Genomic DNA, 7,266 nt, shown 5'->3' with positions numbered 1-7,266 from the left:
GAATGAGGGACTTTGGGGGGGGGGGGGTACTCAGTGTGTTTCCACCTCAGGAATGAGGGACTTTGGGGGGGTACTCAGTGTGTTTCCACCCCAGGAATGAGGGACTTTGGGGGGGTACTCTGTGTGTTTCCACCCCAGGAATGAGGGACTTTGGGGGGGTACTCTGTGTGTTTACACCCCAGGAATGAGGGACTTTGGGGGGGGGGGGGTACTCAGTGTGTTTCCACCCCAGGAATGAGGGACTTTGGGGGGGTACTCAGTGTGTTTCCACCCCAGGAATGAGGGACTTTGGGGGGGTACTCTGTGTGTTTCCACCTCAGGAACGAGGGACTTTGGGGGGGGGGGGGGGGTACTCTGTGTGTTTCCACCTCAGGAACGAGGGACTTTGGGGTGGTACTCAGTGTGTTTCCACCCCAGGAATGAGGGACTTTGGGGGGGGGGGGGGGTACTCTGTGTGCTTCTACCCCAGGAATGAGGGACTTTGGGGGGGGGGGTACTCTGTGTGTTTCTACCCCAGGAATGAGGGAATTTTGGGGGGCGGGGGGGGGGGGATCGATACTCTGTGTGTTTCCACCCCAGGAATGAGGGACTTTGGGGGGGGGGGGTGGTACTCTGTGTGTTTCCACCCCAGGAGTGAGGGACTGTGTGGGAGGGGGGGGGGTGGTACTCTGTGTGTTTCCACCCCAGGAATGAGGGACTTTGGGGTGGTACTCTGTGTGTTTCCACCCCAGGAATGAGGGACTTTGGGGGGGGGGGGGGGTACTCTGTGTGTTTCCACCCCAGGAATGAGGGACTTTGGGGTGGTACTCTGTGTGTTTCCACCTCAGGAATGAGGGACTTTGGGGGGGTACACTGTGTGTTTCCACCCCAGGAATGAGGGACTTTGGGGGGGGGGGGGTGGTACTCTGTGTGTTTCCACCCCAGGAATGAGGGACTTTGGGGGGGGGGGGGGGGGGTGGTACTCTGTGTGTTTCCACCCCAGGAATGAGGGACTTTGGGGTGGTACTCTGTGTGTTTCCACCCCAGGAATGAGGGACTTTGGGGGGGTACACTGTGTGTTTCCACCCCAGGAATGAGGGACTTTGGGGGGGTACTCTGTGTGTTTCCACCCCAGGAATGAGGGACTTTGGGGGGGTACACTGTGTGTTTCCACCCCAGGAATGAGGGACTTTGGGGGGGTACTCTGTGTGTTTCCACCCCAGGAATGAGGGACTTTGGGGTGGTACTCTGTGTGTTTCCACCTCAGGAATGAGGGACTTTGGGGGGGGGGGGGGGGGTACTCTGTGTGTTTCCACCCCAGGAATGAGGGACTTTGGGGGGGGGGGGGGGTACTCTGTGTGTTTCCACCCCAGGAATGAGGGACTTTGGGGGGGGTACTCTGTGTGTTTCCACCCCAGGAATGAGGGACTTTGGGGGGGGTACTCGGTGTGTTTCCACCTCAGGAATGAGGGACTTTGGGGGGGGGGGGGGGGTACTCGGTGTGTTTCCACCCCAGGAATGAAGGACTTTGGGGGGGGGGGGGTACTCGGTGTGTTTCCACCCCAGGAATGAGGGACTCTGGGGGGGGGGGGGGGGGTACTCGGTGTGTTTCCACCCCAGGAATGAAGGACTTTGGGGGGGGGGGGGTACTCTGTGTGCTTCTACCCCAGGAATGAGGGACTTTGGGGGGGGGGGGGGGGTACTCGGTGTGTTTCCACCCCAGGAATGAATGACTTTGGGGGGGGGGGGGGGTACTCTGTGTGCTTCTACCCCAGGAATGAGGGACTTTGGGGGGGGGGGTACTCTGTGTGCTTCTACCCCAGGAATGAGGGACTTTGGGGGAGGGGGGTACTCGGTGTGTTTCCACCCCAGGAATGAGGGACTTTGGGGGGGGGGGGGTACTCTGTGTGTTTCCACCCCAGGAATGAGGGACTTTGGGGTGGTACTCTGTGTGCTTCTACCCCAGGAATGAGGGACTTTGGGGGGGGGGGGTACTCGGTGTGTTTCCACCCCAGGAATGAGGGACTTTGGGGGGGGGGGGGGGGTACTCTGTGTGCTTCTACCCCAGGAATGAGGGACTTTGGGGGGGGGGGGTACTCTGTGTGCTTCTACCCCAGGAATGAGGGACTTTGGGGGGGGGGGTACTCTGTGTGTTTCCACCCCATGAATGAGGGACTTTGGGGGGGGGGGGTACTCTGTGTGTTTCCCCCTCAGGAACGAGGGACTTTGGGGGGGGGGGGTACTCGGTGTGTTTCCACCCCAGGAACGAGGGACTTTGGGGGGGGGGGGGGTACTCTGTGTGTTTCCACCCCAGGAATGAGGGACTTTGGGGTGGTACTCGTTGTGTTTCCACCTCAGGAATGAGGGACTTTGGGGTGGTACTCTGTGTGTTTCCACCCCAGGAATGAGGGACTTTGGGGGGGGGGGGGGGGGGGGGGTACTCGGTGTGTTTCCACCCCAGGAATGAGGGACTTTGGGGGGGTACTCTGTGTGTTTCCACCCCAGGAATGAGGGACTTTGGGGTGGTACTCGTTGTGTTTCCACCTCAGGAATGAGGGACTTTGGGGGGGTACTCTGTGTGTTTCCACCTCAGGAACGAGGGACTTTGGGGGGGTACTCTGTGTGTTTCCACCTCAGGAATGAGGGACTTTGGGGGGGTACTCTGTGTGTTTCCACCTCAGGAACGAGGGACTTTGGGGGGGTACTCTGTGTGTTTCCACCTCAGGAACGAGGGACTTTGGGGGGTACTCTGTGTGTTTCCACCTCAGGAATGAGGGACTTTGGGGGGGTACTCTGTGTGTTTCTACCCCAGGAATGAGGGACTTTGGGGGGGTACTCTGTGTGTTTCCACCCCAGGAATCAGGGACTTTGGGGGGGTAGGGGGGGGTACTCGGTGTGTTTCCACCCCAGGAATGAGGGACTTTGGGGTGGTACTCTGTGTGTTTCCACCCCAGGAATGAGGGACTTTGGGGGGGTACTCTGTGTGTTTCCACCCCAGGAATCAGGGACTTTGGGGTGGTACTCTGTGTGTTTCCACCCCAGGAATGAGGGACTTTGGGGGGGTACTCTGTGTGTTTCCACCCCAGGAATGAGGGACTTTGGGGGGGTACTCTGTGTGTTTCCACCCCAGGAATGAGGGACTTTGGGGGGGCACTCTGTGTGTTTCCACCCCAGGAATGAGGGACTTTGGGGGGGTACTCTGTGTGTTTCCACCCCAGGAATGAGGGACTTTGGGGTGGTAATCTGTGTGTTTCCACCTCAGGAATGAGGGACTTTGGGGGGGTACTCTGTGTGTTTCCACCTCAGGAACGAGGGACTTTGGGGGGGGTACTCTGTGTGTTTCCACCCCAGGAATGAGGGACTTTGGGGGGGTACTCTGTGTGTTTCCACCCCAGGAATGAGGGACTTTGGGGGGGGTACTCTGTGTGTTTCCACCCCAGGAATGAGGGACTTTGGGGGGGTACTCTGTGTGGTTCCACCCCAGGAATGAGGGACTTTGGGGGGGTACTCTGTGTGTTTCCACCCCAGGAATGAGGGACTTTGGGGTGGTACTCTGTGTGTTTCCACCTCAGGAATGAGGGACTTTGGGGGGGTACTCTGTGTGTTTCCACCTCAGGAATGAGGGACTTTGGGGGGGTACTCAGTGTGTTTCCACCCCAGGAATGAGGGACTTTGGGGTGGTACTCTGTGTGTTTCCACCTCAGGAATGAGGGACTTTGGGGGGGTACTCAGTGTGTTTCCACCCCAGGAATGAGGGACTTTGGGGTGGTACTCTGTGTGTTTCCACCCCAGGAATGAGGGACTTTGTGGGGGTATTCTGTGTGTTTCCACCCCAGGAATGAGGGACTTTGGGGTGGTAATCTGTGTGTTTCCACCCCAGGAATGAGGGACTTTGGGGGGGGTATTCTGTGTGTTTCCACCTCAGGAAAGAGGGACTTTGGGGTGGTACTCGTTGTGTTTCCACCTCAGGAATGAGGGACTTTGGGGGGGTACTGTGTGTGTTTCCACCCCAGGAATGAGGGACTTTGGGGGGGTACTCTGTGTGTTTCCACCCCAGGAATGAGGGACTTTGGGGGGGTACTCTGTGTGTTTCCACCTCAGGAATGAGGGACTTTGGGGGGGGGTACTCTGTGTGTTTCCACCTCAGGAATGAGGGACTTTGGGGGGGGGGGTACTCTGTGTGTTTCCACCTCAGGAACGAGGGACTTTGGGGGGGTACTCGTTGTGTTTCCACCTCAGGAATGAGGGACTTTGGGGGGGGGGTACTCTGTGTGTTTCCACCTCAGGAACGAGGGACTTTGGGGGGGTACTCTGTGTGTTTCCACCCCAGGAATGAGGGACTTTGGGGGGGTACTCTGTGTGTTTCCACCCCAGGAATGAGGGACTTTGGGGGGGGGGGTACTCTGTGTGTTTCCACCCCAGGAATGAGGGACTTTGGGGGGGTACTCTGTGTGTTTCCACCCCAGGAATGAGGGACTTTGGGGGGGTACTCTGTGTGTTTCCACCCCAGGAATGAGGGACTTTGGGGGGGGGGGGGTACTCTGTGTGTTTCCACCCCAGGAATGAGGGACTTTGGGGTGGTAATCTGTGTGTTTCCACCTCAGGAATGAGGGACTTTGGGGTGGTAATCTGTGTGTTTCCACCTCAGGAATGAGGGACTTTGGGGGGGTACTCTGTGTGTTTCCACCTCAGGAACGAGGGACTTTGGGGGGGTACTCGTTGTGTTTCCACCTCAGGAATGAGGGACTTTGGGGGGGGGTACTCTGTGTGTTTCCACCTCAGGAACGAGGGACTTTGGGGGGGTACTCTGTGTGTTTCCACCCCAGGAATGAGGGACTTTGGGGGGGTACTCTGTGTGTTTCCACCCCAGGAATGAGGGACTTTGGGGGGGGGGTACTCTGTGTGTTTCCACCCCAGGAATGAGGGACTTTGGGGGGGTACTCTGTGTGTTTCCACCCCAGGAATGAGGGACTTTGGGGGGGTACTCTGTGTGTTTCCACCCCAGGAATGAGGGACTTTGGGGGGGGGGGGTACTCTGTGTGTTTCCACCCCAGGAATGAGGGACTTTGGGGTGGTAATCTGTGTGTTTCCACCTCAGGAATGAGGGACTTTGGGGTGGTAATCTGTGTGTTTCCACCTCAGGAATGAGGGACTTTGGGGGGGTACTCTGTGTGTTTCCACCTCAGGAACGAGGGACTTTGGGGGGGTACTCTGTGTGTTTCCACCCCAGGAATGAGGGACTTTGGGGGGGTACTCTGTGTGTTTCCACCCCAGGAATGAGGGACTTTGGGGTGGTACTCTGTGTGTTTCCACCCCAGGAATGAGGGACTTTGGGGTGGTACTCTGTGTGTTTCCACCTCAGGAATGAGGGACTTTGGGGGGGTACTCTGTGTGTTTCCACCCCAGGAATGAGGGACTTTGGGGGGGTACTCTGTGTGTTTCCACCCCAGGAATGAGGGACTTTGGGGGGGTACTCTGTGTGTTTCCACCCCAGGAATGAGGGACTTTGGGGTGGTACTCTGTGTGTTTCCACCTCAGGAATGAGGGACTTTGGGGGGGTACTCAGTGTGTTTCCACCCCAGGAATGAGGGACTTTGGGGGGGTACTCGGTGTGTTTCCACCCCAGGAATGAGGAACTTTGGGGTGGTACTCTGTGTGTTTCCACCCCAGGAATGAGGAACTTTGGGGTGGTACTCGGTGTGTTTCCACCCCAGGAATGAGGGACTTTGGGGTGGTACTCTGTGTGTTTCCACCCCAGGAATGAGGGACTTTGGGGTGGTACTCTGTGTGTTTCCACCCCAGGAATGAGGGACTTTGGGGGGGTACTCGGTGTGTTTCCACCCCAGGAATGAGGAACTTTGGGGTGGTACTCGGTGTGTTTCCACCCCAGGAATGAGGGACTTTGGGGTGGTACTCTGTGTGTTTCCACCCCAGGAATGAGGGACTTTGGGGGGGTACTCGGTGTGTTTCCACCCCAGGAATGAGGGACTTTGGGGGGGTACTCGTTGTGTTTCCACCTCAGGAATGAGGGACTTTGGGGGGGTACTCTGTGTGTTTCCACCTCAGGAACGAGGGACTTTGGGGTGGTACTCGTTGTGTTTCCACCTCAGGAACGAGGGACTTTGGGGGGGTACTCTGTGTGTTTCCACCTCAGGAACGAGGGACTTTGGGGGGGTACTCTGTGTGTTTCCACCCCAGGAATGAGGGACTTTGGGGGGGTACTCTGTGTGTTTCCACCCCAGGAATGAGGGACTTTGGGGGGGTACTCTGTGTGTTTCCACCCCAGGAATGAGGGACTTTGGGGGGGTACTCTGTGTGTTTCCACCCCAGGAATGAGGGACTTTGGGGGGGTACTCTGTGTGTTTCCACCCCAGGAACGAGGGACTTTGGGGGGGTTCTCGGTGTGTTTCCACCCCAGGAATGAGGGACTTTGGGGGGGTACTCTGTGTGTTTCCACCCCAGGAACGAGGGACTTTGGGGTGGTACTCTGTGTGTTTCCACCTCAGGAACGAGGGACTTTGGGGTGGTACTCTGTGTGTTTCCACCCCAGGAACGAAGGGACTTTGGGGTGGTACTCTGTGTGTTTTAGATGGACTGACGACAAGGTTCAGGCTTTATTAAGTTAATTTGCAAAGGACGAAATCCAGTTGGAACTGTGAAGTTGCGCGCAGTCCTACATCACCGGACTAACCTTTACGGTACTTTAGACCACGATGGAAAAAAAGTTCCTGGGACAAATTGTTCCGGGTAATTTCGGTGGAAACGTGGCTATAAGGGTCAACTTTTGGAAATTGAGATCTGTTCGTCATTTGAAAGCTGAATAATCTTTCCATTGATGTATGGTTTGTTAGGACAATATTTGATCAAACTATTTGAAAATCTGGAATCTGAGGATGCAAAAAAATCTAAATATTGAGAAAATCTCCTTTAAAGTTGTCCAAATGAAGTCCTTAGCAATGCATATTACTACTAATAATAAATGTATGATATATTTACGGTAGAAAATTTACAGAATACCTTCATGGAACATGATCTTAATATCCTAATGATTTTTGGCAATAAAGAAAAATTGTACACATACAATGTGTTTGTCATGATTCACCAGTAAGAGTGCACCTGATTACCACCAGAGGGGACTCCACCCCGGACTGTCATTCCATCAAAGACTACATTACCCATAATCCTTTGCCAGAAATAATCAGCACTCATTGTTTACTCCTCAGGCAGGACTGGTGTTGCGGTCCAGGGGTACAGATAACTCATATAGAGAGGATGAGAGTGAGTAAA

This window comes from Gobio gobio (assembly GCF_949357685.1).
Source record: "Gobio gobio genome assembly, chromosome: 14".
In the NCBI taxonomy this organism is placed as follows: Eukaryota; Metazoa; Chordata; class Actinopteri; order Cypriniformes; family Gobionidae; genus Gobio; species Gobio gobio.
Note: the sequence above shows the minus strand (reverse complement) of the source record.